General features: G+C 31.8%; 1 protein-coding gene and 1 long non-coding RNA gene across 4 annotated transcripts in view; one reads left to right on the top strand and one right to left on the bottom strand.

Moving 5' to 3' along the window:
• The window catches only part of Surf1 (surfeit locus protein 1), an 85729-nt gene that overhangs the window by 48653 nt on the left and 23454 nt on the right, over positions 1 to 13622 (bottom strand). The gene's annotated exons all lie outside the window — the stretch shown is intronic.
• LOC147906579 (uncharacterized) overlaps positions 7782 to 13622 on the top strand; it is a 186063-nt gene continuing 180222 nt past the window's right edge. The window contains exon 1 of the long non-coding RNA XR_015548361.1: positions 7782 to 10910. This is a non-coding gene — a long non-coding RNA (uncharacterized LOC147906579). The remainder of the gene's footprint in view (positions 10911 to 13622) is intronic.

Raw genomic sequence — 13622 nt, 5'->3', positions numbered from 1 at the left:
AAAACGACCTCAGTGGAATAGAAATATATTAGTTATGAGCTAAAGGTTCTTGCTATAATGAAGGCTTTAAAGAAGTTTCGGGTGTATTTGATACACGCATTTTAAAGTTGTAACTTATTGTCAAGCGTTCACTCACTATGTCGAAAAAGGATTTATGTTTGCGAATAGCGCGGTGGGCACCTTAGAAGATTATAATTATCAGCTCGAACACCGACCGGGTAAGAATGAGTTACGCATTGAGCAGCAATCCTTTATCGACGAGTCTGATACTTAAAGAGGATGAAGACGGTCTAACTACTCGACTTCGGAACTACGACGAAAACACAAAGAAAATCATTCGACTCAAAAGCTCATGGTTATTCCATAAGTAGAAGGTTGCTGTTTAAAGAAGTCGACGGCGACGTCTGGTAGTTCTTAGGGCTATGAGTTCACAAATATTTAGGCGTGTTCAGCGAGCGAGGACATTTTTTTGTTGCCAAGACCGAGGCAACTGTCAAGATTATCATATACAAAAGAGAGATTATCATATACAAAATCTGCGAACAAAGACTGAAAAGCTTATTTATAATTGTATAGATTGCATATTAGCTACCAAGCAGCAAGGCAAGTAGGAAGTCTTCCTATGTCCTATAAAGAAGGGAGAGATCCCGTTGTATACATATTACATTGATCATTTGGGTCTTTTGACAAGAACGAAAAAATCCTACTGATATATATTTGTTGTAATTGATGATTTCGGCAAGTTTACATGGCTGTATGCTAGATCGAAGGGAACAACCGAAGTATTAGACCGATTAAAACGACAGGCTGCAATATTTGGAAATCCTCGAAGAATAATTTCCGATCGTGGGCGTTCACTTCTAAGGATTTCACCGAGTACTGCAAGCATGAAAAAATCCAACATGTTTTGACGACCACCAGAGTACCTAGAGCTAACGGTCAGATCGAGCAAGCAATCGGACGCTCATATCGCGTCTGACTAAATTAGTTGCTTCCAAGCCTGAAGAGAGGCACGAATATCTAGACACATATAACGAAGCATCATGATGTCACCGTTCCATTTGTTGGCACATCCACGACTCCGTGAAGACCATAATATTCGCGAGCTGTCTCGAAAGTGGGCATCTTCTTTCCAGAAAAAGCTGCGATTCCAAGCTAAGGAGAATATCACGAAGATACAACGAGACAATAGACAAACATATGACAAAAAGCGCAAAGTGACAACATTATATCAAGAAGAAGATCTGGTCGCAATCGAGCGCATGCAAAATACATTAGGCTCCAAACTCTCAGCTAAATATTTTGGACCGTATAAGATAATAAAGATCTTGCGCAATAACCGATACATAGTTTGCAATGTAGGCGAGCATGACGGGCCGAATCAAACTATATCATCCGAGCACAAATCTTGGTTGTTTTGTGACGACGACGATAGGGAAAAGAGTGATTATAAATTGGAGAATGGAGAGAAAGACCTAAACGAACAAGACCGTGAGCCTAAACATTCGAGGATGAATGTAACACAGGACGGTCGAATGTAGGATCGATTATATGCGAGAGTGCTTGAGCGAATGAGAGAGAATAGCGAGTGGTGAGAAAAAAATCAGTCTAAGCTGAGACTCGAACGACAGCGATCACGGTAGTGCCTAAGTCTTGTATTTAACCTACATACAAAAAAAATTCCACATATATGAGCTATAGTTGTGAAGCCGCATGCCGAACAAATCTGATATATACACAAAAGGCAGATATTATATTATTATATTATATATCCATGTATCGTCGTTATATTATACATAATCAGCAAAATCAGTTCAAATGCAGTATTACGAAAAATACATTAGAATCTCAGCGAATTATCTGTTATAGGAGACGAAACATTGACGTTTTTCTTGAACATTTGAAATGTCATTCCTTCATGCCATGCGAATTTAGATGTATGGTCCAGCCATCTCTCAAAAGTTAAGACATGCATTTCCCACAGTTCAGCATTTAATTATAGATTACAACTGGTTTCATATTCGGTAATGTATATCTATTGTTTTCATCGATCGAAGAACTTTCAGTTTCTTTTAATATTATTACGAATATAGATGACATAACAGCAAATACTAATTTAATAAAAATAGTCAAATTGATACTCGAAGGAAATCCATTTATAAAAAAGGCATGTAAGAGATTGTATTGTTGATAGCTTTATTAATTGATTCTTTTGCTTGACTCATTTCGTACTGCATAAGAAACTATCATTGTAAGATTGTATTTTGACAGTTCAGTGTATAGTTTCGATAATTGCTTTATTCGTCAACATTTGATGTGACGCACGTGTAAGGCGGGATTGTATTGCGTTACAATAAATGTACTTGCAATAGCTGATTTATACTGATGCCAAGTATTTAAAATAATTATATAATATACGGACTGTATAATTGCAGTGCAAATACATTAAATTATTACATTAGATGTTTGCAATTATTTAAACATATTAAATCTTTTTCCTCCTTCATTCCATCTACAAATATTCAGAATAATTAAAGATATATTTTCATATGATAAGCATAACAAATAAATAAATATATAATACTTTATTTTTATAGTACATAAGGAGACACAAACTGCGAAACACGAATTGAAATATGTCCTATACCATTTGAAAGGAGGGATTGAGTGTGTAAAAAGAATTTGGGTACATGGATTCTTGTTTTAGAGATTTGTATGTGAAGCAAGATAATGATGAATAAAAAATAAATATAAAACGAAATATTATTTTATAAAATGTTTGTGATGTACGATTCATTTGTGTTTACAACATTGTAAACACAAATAAGGAATCTTAGGTAACCCTTTTCCTTTTCGTGTTTTTATATATAAATATTTCTTGATGAAATTAAAAAAAAATTGATACAGCGTGGTCTCGAATTCTCTTCGTTAGACATAAAAGTATTACATGCGCGCCTTAAGCCTCTCATCACCACAGTTTCTTTTTTTGTCACTACTTATTCGCAATACTTATCTCGTAGCAGGTCGATAATCCAACTTCACATGCAAATTACATTATGTACATAATACATATATATGTACATACATTGTATATATTCTATATACATTATGTATCAGGATTGTATATTTTCAATTTCTATTTAATTATTATATGAAATATAATAACACTCCTACTAGTGACATTGTGTTATTTCCAAAAAATTTGAAAATAACAACACATAATATCACGACAAAATTCTAATTGTGCAAAAGAAATACTTGAGATTCATCGTTTAGTTTTTTTGCTGTAAAACAGAATCTGGAAATTCTTGTTCTACACTTTTCTTGATATGACAACTGGCGTTGTAACATTATTGTATGAAGCATCTTCACTTAGAAAAGAACATGTTTATTTAATTACAATTCCCGACTGTTGAATTTAATGTCAACTAGATGTAACTTTGCGTTTTTAAGAATATCATTGAATTACTGAAGATGGCCAGATTGTGGCCGAAACGTTTAATGTTTTAATTAATGTAATAATAATTAAATATCACAAACTATAACTTGTGCTGTGGTTTTTTATGCTCTTATTTTTTATCTCTGATTTAATTCACACTCTTTTAAGTAATGATTATCCTCTAAAATTCATATTTTCAACAATAAAAAATAGAATAAAAACATTGGAAAATAGAACTAATTTAGATCAAAATTGCAAAGAAATTAATAATGAATGTGATTCTAATGTTAATTCAAAGAAAAAATTTTTCACGATACCATACTTAAGCAAAGTATCTGAAAAATTCAAAAAACTTTCACATATTCATGGTTTTAATATAGCTTATAAACCTTTAATATAGCTTATAAATGAATAAAATGAATACATTTATAAAGACTGGAAAGGATCCTTTGCTTAAGAATGACCATCGTGGAGTAGTCTATAAAATTAATTGTGTAAACTGTGAATCGTCTTACATTGGCCAAACTAAAAGGAAATTAAAAACTCGTATAAAAGAACATAAGGCTGACATAAGAAAACTCACTTCCGAGATATCAGTGGTTTCATATCACCATTTGAATGAGATGCATGAATTGGATTGGGATAACATAAGAATTTTAGACAGAACAATCATTAATGAAAAGAAGAATTTCTGAAATGATACATATAAAAGGCCAAACAAGTGGTATCAATAAGCAAAGTGACACGGAAGATTTGCTTGATGTTTATCTTTCTCTTCTTAAGAAAGATCTCTCTCTCTTTTAATAAATAATTCTAGAACTTTCTAAACTGTTGACTCATATATATAAATAGTGGTAAAATATATGATATAACAACACACAATGTCACGACAAATTTCTAATTGTGCAAAGGATATACTTGAGATTCATCGTTATTTTTTTGCTGTAAAACAGGTAACGATTCTATTCTTTTATATTCCGATTAGAAGATATTAATGATATACAAATTTGTTTTAAATTAGACTATGAAATTCTTTTCTCACTTTTCATGATATGACAATTGGCATTGTACATGATGGTATAAGCATTCTTCAAAATAGAAAAGAAATTTATAATAATACAACACACGGTGAAATAATGTCAACTAGAGTAACTATGGCGTTTTAAGACTCTTATTGGAAGACGGACGATGGCCAGATTGTGGCCGAAACGTTTAATGTTTTAATTAATGTAATAATAATTAAATATCACAAACTAGAACTTGTGCGGAGGTTTCTTATGCTCTTCCTTTTATATGTTCTATAATAACTTCATTTTATTGTAATTTTATATAATTTTTTAAATTATAATTTTTATGTTCTTATGATATATATATTTTTTATTGTAATTTTATATATTATATATAAATATTTTTTTAATTTTTTAATTTAATATTTCGTTATTACTGTTGAAAGTTCACGTTTATACAATCAGCCCCATAAATGACATCCGAAAGATCATGTTCTTGACTCTGAAGAAGGTCATCGATTTTATCGTTGTTCATTAAAAAGTATCGGAGGTAGGATGAGAGTCACTTCGCGTGGAAGTCGTGCGGCCCTAACGTAGAGAGCGTGGGAGTACTTTGGTGTGGAAAATCGTTCGAAAATTACCTATTCATAAAAATATTCCTTATAAGTAATAAAAGAATCTTTTAATAATTTTTTAACAAATAACGAACGACAAAAAAGTCAATAATCTTGATCTTCTTGAGGATCAAGGTCAAAGTCGGAAATTATTAGGGATTGACTGTGTAAAGAGAAATTACCATATTGAAAGAAATATTTGTTAAAATTCAGAAATTTTTTTTCAGTGTAGGCATCCACTTATATTTATTGTTTCTAAATTATTTGGACAAAGACACATGTTCTTATGAACGATGTGAATACAAAATACACTTTTCTATAGTGTGAGAACATACCTAATAAACTATTGTAAAATTAATAGAAATTATATATTGCAAGATTCCCTGAGCATTCAAAATCTTAACTCTGTCAACTCCAAGTATCTTTTATTCTTGTTCATCATTCAATGGATAATAAAGATAAAAGATACTCGGAAGTGACAGAGTCAAGTTTTGAAACATACCCCTAAAGTTAAAATCGATTATGTTTAATATGTCTTTTGTTCTATCAAATATTGATTATTTATATGTGAGCAACGAATTTATGTACCATAGAATTTCTATAATATTTAATACTCAATTGAAGTGATACAAGTAAAAACATATATTAGTTGTACGCATTGTCTCACACACACATACACACACATGCGCGCGCACTCACATCCACATCCACATCCACACCCACATATTACTCGTTTAATAAAAAAAGTACACAATTTGAAGTACACATTGAATTAAAGAAGTTAATCAATATTACCGGAAAGATACTATTATATTTCGCTATATTGACTTTCCGATTTAATATTTCTTTTCTTTAAACGAACTTTCTTCATTCATACTTTTCTTATTTTCGTGGTGTTGGAAGGATATATAGAGATTGAATTTTTCCAGCATACATAACGAAAAGTTAAAAAAATTATTCGCTGTGGATTGTTGATGAAAAATATAATCTTGAGATTCATATCGTAAATTTTATAGAAAACGATTATTTTGAAGAAGATATAAAAAAAGGAGATAAAGTTCAAATTATTGTTCCAATATTCTTTTCAAAATTCTTTCTCCCCACTCCAAGAAGTAGCGTAATATAAAAAGGAACGACTCGGAGGAACAGCTCAGTATCAGGTTGTTCCTCGCCTTGATGAAGTGGACTGCAAGATTCATGAAACGTTAACATTCCAAGAATGGATCTGGACACGGAAGAAACCCGTGAAACGCATAATCTTTATATAAAAAGCACCCGTGGAAGCTTCAAGAATATTCTTTTAAACTTATAAATATTGTTTATAAAATATATTTTTAAAATATTTAATATTGAAATAATTTTATGTACATTGTATGTGTTAATAAATATATAAATATAATTAAATTAAAATAAACAAAAAGACAAAGGGCTACGAGCCTAAAACAATCATCATAAATTAACAAACTTGTATTAAACAGTTACAAAATAAAATAAAACATGTCATAAATTTAAAAACATGAAATTTATTATAATTTGATCGTCAACAAGTAAATAACACAAACGCGACGATCGCGTAAGTGTTAGTGTCTCAAAGAATCTCTTCCATTTTTGATATGTAGACCCTACCTTCCTTGTCAAGAGCAACAGTAACACTACCTTTATCGGCGTTTGTGATAAGTACGATATTGGGATGGTTATTAATAAATCTTTTTGTTATACGTAACCATTCTAAAATCAGTTTGTTAGTAAAAGTAGGAGAAGGAAAATTGTTATGGAATCTATTGAGTATTGGGAAAGAATTATTCCTAACAAAGTTAATGATATTATTAGGACGACCAATTATATTATTTTCAATGTGTTTTATAAATTCAATCAAGATACTGTCTTTATTCTCTTTATACTTACACTACTTTACACTTTCTCTATCGACATTAATAACTCTAATGAACATGTCTTATAATATCAAAAATAATTTTTGCCTCTTTCTTTTAATTTTAATTTTGTTACTTGTGACTTGTTTTGTACCTATGTATTGTTATATATATGTATTGAAGTATATAATTATTGAAGTATATAAGTATATAATTTAACTTGTATGAATGAAGAGTGTTTCAATATGACATTTATGTTAATATATCTCAATAATAAATATAAAAAATACATCAGAAAATTTCATGATTTCAATGGAAATATAAGATGATATCATTAATTTTATTATGATTTCAATTATTAAAATCAGGATAAAAAGTTACGCTGAATTTTTTTAAATATTTTAAAAAATCAATTTCTTTTTTAAATACTAAAAAAATTAATAAGTGAAGTGATGCTTTTGAAAATTAAAAGGTTTAGCAATCGGTTGGATACTTTGTGTAATGTTAATATCAACGAACTGTATAACATTCATGCATTGTAACTCAAAAAATACGTGATGAAAAACTATTTTATTTATGTTTTGAGAAATTCTTGAAGTAATTTGTAAGAATATGCATTAATAAATTTAATATATGTACCTTAATTTTGACAATGCTGTTAATTTAAAATTGAACTAATGGTAATGTCTTTTATCGCTTTTGAAGTTATGAAATTTGTAAACATTTAGAAAATTATTAAGATAACGACGATTCTACACACACACACTGTTTGTTTGTGTGTGTATGTATGTGTATATATATATATATATATATATATATATATATAATTATATTTTATTCATTTGATAATAGAATCTCTCTGTTTCATTGTGAATGATATAACATTCTATGATTCCCGTTCTGCATGTCAAAAAGTTTTTTTGTCAAAAAATGTTTTACTTTTAAGTGTTTTACTAAAAATGATCATGTAAATCTGTAAAATCAATCACACTATTATAATGATGCCATGTATACACACTTTTTAAATTTCACTATCTCAATTAAGAACATCATTTCGAATAAAATTAATCTTTAAAGTAGTTGTGTTCTTTAACGAATCATTTTATTATGTTTACATTGTGGATGTCTGTACGAAAATGATATTCGTGTCCACTAAGGAGGCCTGACTCGAAGCTTTTTGATCAGCCGCAGCGTTTCGTCCCGGTCCCCCACTATTAAATTTATCAGTAAAGTGTGGGACTTGCCTTAGACGCCTGGAATGAATTTAGATTGATATTCTATTTAAAGGGAATTCGCGTGGCTGTGGTGCTCACGCGAATCCGAGCGAGTCCCGTTGGACCTCTGGTGGCCAGTCGCCACAACATAATATAAATAATTATGTTGCACATAATATGTGGAGAGAATGAGAGAGAGAGAGAGAGAGAGAGAGAGAGAGAGAGAGAGAGAGAGAGAGAGAGGAGGGAGAGAGATGCGGAATATTTAATAGAACATATATTTTTAAAAAATATATAAATATATATAATGAATATGAATATGTAATGAAAATAATAAAATACAATGAATATGTAATAAATATATCATATAATCATATGACTATTAAGTTAAAAATAAATAAAATATATTTTCATAATAGTTACATTTTTCTTATAGCAAAAAACATAACATGACAATGTTATTATTCATTTTCTAAATATGAATTTGCTTTGTAAGATATCTTCATCTGAAAGATATGTTCAAGATACCTAAAAGATATCTTTTAGATAATTTTCACATGTCTTTTAGATTTCTACAAGATGTCTTCAAGATATCTTCAAGATATCTTTAAGATATCTCTAGGTATCTGAAAGATATCTTAAACTGTAGCATAAGACATCTTTTAGGTCCTTGAAAGATGTCTTCGTAAAAAATGCAAGATATCGCAAAACATGGTGAGATATCTTTTAGAAATATAAAAAATAGCTATCTATCTGGGTACCCTCAGATATAATTTAAGGAGGAACACCATTGTGACGGCTAAAAAAAAGGCTATTTTTGTGAATTTTTTTGTGAAAATTGATAGCTTGTATGAATTATTGTCTTCATATATTCGAAGTACATACATTTACAAAATTATTACAAAAAATTTAAATAATATTAATATTTCTAGCTTATTGATGTGCACCTCATCTAGAAAAACATGGCAGCACAGAAGCTTATGCTGCGTTTGAACGGGAGCTCTAAAATAAAATTTTTTTTTTATTTTAAAGTATAAGAGTGTAGTTTCAGCGTACTGATTTTTTGATAAAATAATTTTGAACAAAATGGCGCTGTTTTAAAGAAAAAAGTCGCAATTTTGCGAAAAAAACCGTTACTTTTTTTTCAAAAACTAATAATCCGATTGAAAAATTCATACGCTTAACTGAGAACAATTTTGTTGTAAACATTTTGTCCAAAATTCAAGTCATTCGGATAAAAATTGGCCGAGATACATGAACGCCCAATTAAGAAAACGTTTCGAGAAAAACGTATTTAAAGTTTTATACAACCGATTATACATAGTTTATGTAGAACCGCACTCCATCACATATTATATTTATTACAGCTCCGTTACGAATTTCAACATAATATTTTAGAGATATTTTTCATACTCCAAACATTACAAAAATGTAAAAAAAAATCAATTTTTTTAACCCGTCACAGTGGTTTTCCCTCTTAAATTATAATAAAAAAGTTTATTTTTAATTAACCAAAGCAAAGAATAATTCATCGACAAATAACTAAATGCATACGCAAGAGCTCAGGGCCAGGGAAGCTCTGAAGAAGTGATCATAATATGCATGCTATATCATAGTGTTTCTAACTTGAATAGTCATGAATTTTAACGATTAATATCTTGATTCGTGGGACAGACTGACGCTTTCTTCTACCAGATTCTTTTGTTTTATATACAAACGCGTCGCCTAATTTCATTGATTTTTTTAGGTGCGAAGGACTAAACTGTATAATTACCAATTTAAAATATAATATATATTGTGGCCACACAACGCATTGCACATGCGCATGTAATCAAAATACGTACAGCCAGCAACTAAAAGGTTACAACACTTTCTTTTTAATAGATTTCAGAATGCAGCCTATTCACCGAGTGATTGGTTCTAACTTATAGATCCATAAGTAATAACTAATCGCTCGGTGAGCAGACTGCATTCCAAAACTCATTGAAAAAAATATGTTGCAATCTTTTTAGTTGCTGACTGTACATCCAGTAGAAATAAGGTACTTTTTCATGTTGACGCTCGACGCTCATTTTTAGCGTCAAAACAGATCGTGATAAAAATTGACGAATATCAAGCGACAATTTTGAAAACGTGACCTATTTTGATAATAAAGATAAGCGTCGATCGACAGCATAAAAAACTGTACCTTTAGAAACGTACGTATTTCAGAAAAAAATTGTAAACTGGCATTTCGTTTCACGAAAAGAAAATGCATATGTTTGAAACTAGTAACTCGTGTGGGAAATATGCGAAAAAAATTCAGATAATATAATATATTATAGGATTGTATATGTGATAACACAAACTATAGAAATCAAAGCCTTAAACAATCTAACTGGATCTTAAATGTTTGTATAATTCTTGTTAAGTTTATATACTATGTATGTATTAGGTGTACAACTTTGCTTCCGCCGTTTTTTTCCTGAAATTCGAGGCTTTATTGTAAACAAAACTGGTTATACATTTATGATTCAAAGTATTGTCCATCGCTGGCCACTACTTTTTCCCATCTTTCGGGCAGCGTACGAATCCCGCATCAAAAAAACTGGTCATCTTTTGAGGCGATCCACGAATCGATCCAATTTTTTACTTCTTCATAAGACCGGAAGTGCTGATCAGCCAGGCCATGTGCCATTGATCGAAACAAGTGATAGTCAGAGGGAGCAACGTCTGGAGAATACGGCGGGTGGGGTAGGACTTCCCATTTCAACGTTTCCAAGTATGTCTTGATCACTTTCGCAACATGGAATCGAGCATTGTCATGCTGCAAAATCACTTTATCGTGTCTCTCGTTGTATTGCGGCCGTTTGTCTTTCAATGCTCAGCTCAAACGCATCAATTGAGTTCGATACTGATCGCCTGTGATTATTTCGGTCGGTTTTAACAGCTCATAATACATTACGCCGAGCTGATCCCACCAAATACAGAGCATGACCTTGGAGCCGTGAATATTCGGTTGGGCCGTCGACGTGGAAGCATGGCCGGGATTTTCTGCGCTTGGGGTTATCATAATAAACCCATTTTTCGTCTCCAGTCACAATGCGATGCAGAAATCCCTTCCGTTTTTGCCTTTCAAGCAGCTGTTCACAAGCAAACAAATGCCGTTCAACATCTTTCGGCTTCAACTCGTACGGCACCCAATTTCCTTGCTTCTGAATCATTTCCATGACTTTGAGGCGTTTTGAAATGGCTTGTTGAGTCACTCCCAATCGTGCCAATTCTTCTTGATTTTGACACGAGTCTTGATCAAGTAATGCCTCCAATTCTGCATCTTCGAAAACCTCTCTTCCACGTCAAAATCACCGTTCTTGAAGTGTTGAAATCACTCACGACACGTTCTTTCACTAATAACGGCCTCACCATAAGTATTTGAGAGCATTCGATGAGCCTCCACCGCAAATTTCTTCATATTGAAGCAAAAAATTAAAACCTCCCGCAAATGACGAGAATTAGGCTCGTAAACTGATATTTTCAATTGAGAATAACTTTATGATGCAGACACAAATCGACTAATGTTACTATGGGGTTATGTCGACAGATGCCCAAGTTTATTGTATGACGTCTATGATCTATTTATTTCGACCACCACTTACCGCTAAAGCCATCTACAGGAAAACGGCAGAAGCAAAGTACACCTAATAGTTCTTAGAAACGCGCGCCGAAATGATTTCTCAGTTTTGACACGCTAACTCCATTAAACTATCGCAGTAATATCACGAATAAAATTGACTAGCAATTTAACAAATTTTTTTATGCTTATTCGCATCTTCGAAACGATCTTAATAATGTTGAATGACATATTAAAATCTATAAATAATTAATTATTGCGAAAAATATTTCCTCGGCCGGGAGTCGAACCCGGATCTCTTGCATTTCGTGCGAGCGTCCTAAGCCTTTAGATTACCGAGACCTTAATAATATTCTTCGCAATAATTGGCATATGAAGGAACAACGTCTCTTTAGGCGACGTAATAAACAATATAATTTATTATAGGACCGTATACGTGATAACACAAACTATAGAAATCAAAGTCTTCTAGCTGAATCTTAAATGTTTAGCAGTTTGAATAGCTATAAAATATAATATATATGCATGTACAATAATGTACATATATAGTATATATATGTATATATAATTCACTTTGAATTATTTAGGCATGAAAAGATCTAGCTTCGATCGTTATAGGCTTTAATGTGCTTACTTAGTATTTAATTTCAATATGGTCTTAATAAAATCATTTATTATTAGAAAAAAATTTAGTATAAAAAATATCCGGTATCCGAATACACAATTGAAATACCTAATAATTTTTTTGTTAAGACTTTTTTCAGAACAATTCAATAAGTTGCTTTTTACAGAATTAAATAAAGAAATGTAGCTCATGTGACTTAAATTTATTAATCAGACATGCATTTCATACTCAAACGTGTTAGTTGTTGGCGCTTATCAGAGTGTGTGTGGCTTGTTACCAGCCCGTTGGCTTTGCTGCGTGATCGCGGCGTGTTAGCGACATGTCGTGTCGCTGATGGGATCCATCGAAGGGGAGGGCATGTTCGCGACTATGCTGCCTGCGTGTAACCGCCGCGCTTCACTCTGTCGGCTTTCGAGAAGATTCCGTGCGATCTCCTTGCGGTGAACATGTACAAGACTGGTACAAAACAGTATTTTTATTCTTTGACCTGATAGTATACGCGAGTGCAAATCGAGAAGTAATAAAGTATTTTATAATATATCAAGGCAAGGTTTTATCTTTTATCACGCGCAGCCAATTTCTTCGGGCAAGCCACAAGGCATGAGACACAAGTCTCCAACAAAGAGAAAGCGCTCCACATAGCGCAACGGGGACATTGAGGTCCTCTCCCTAACATTAGTAATAAATCGAAGAAATAAGAATTCAAGAAACTTGAAACTAAAAATTTCATTACAATTACTTTGCGACAGTTGGTTAGAATATTTTTTAATATCTCGTCGTCCTATTTCAGATTTAAAAAAAATGCTTCTAGGTTAATTTATTGCTGAGATAATGCAAGTTTAGCTAATTTAAATGTACGAAATCAGACATAGCAAGCGCCGAGCGGCTCAGTTTTCCCTACTTCACATGACGGCGCCCGCTCCATACCCCCGCTCCACTCTGCACACTCTCACTCGCGTACTGAAACTTTTAAATACTTAAAAACTTTTTTGACGACAAAAAGATTCGAGAATTTAGAAACAATAAATTTAACTCTTTCTTTACAAATTAATGCAAGTTACAACTCTTAATCTTAAAAATTAGAGCCAGTGATTTTTCAAAAAGAAAAATGTCTCAACCTCTAACAATAACACTTTTTAAATTTTTTTTAAATTTGTAGAAAAACGGTAGCTCTTGAATGTTTCCCTTGGCTATTTGATACAATATCGTATATTATATTAACAGAATTATTCCATTTTTTTA

Source organism: Acromyrmex echinatior, unplaced genomic scaffold, assembly GCF_024713525.1.
Source record: "Acromyrmex echinatior isolate Ae372 unplaced genomic scaffold, ASM2471352v2 Scaffold20, whole genome shotgun sequence".
NCBI lineage: Eukaryota > Metazoa > Arthropoda > Insecta > Hymenoptera > Formicidae > Acromyrmex > Acromyrmex echinatior.
This window is presented reverse-complemented; position numbering and strand designations above follow the sequence as displayed.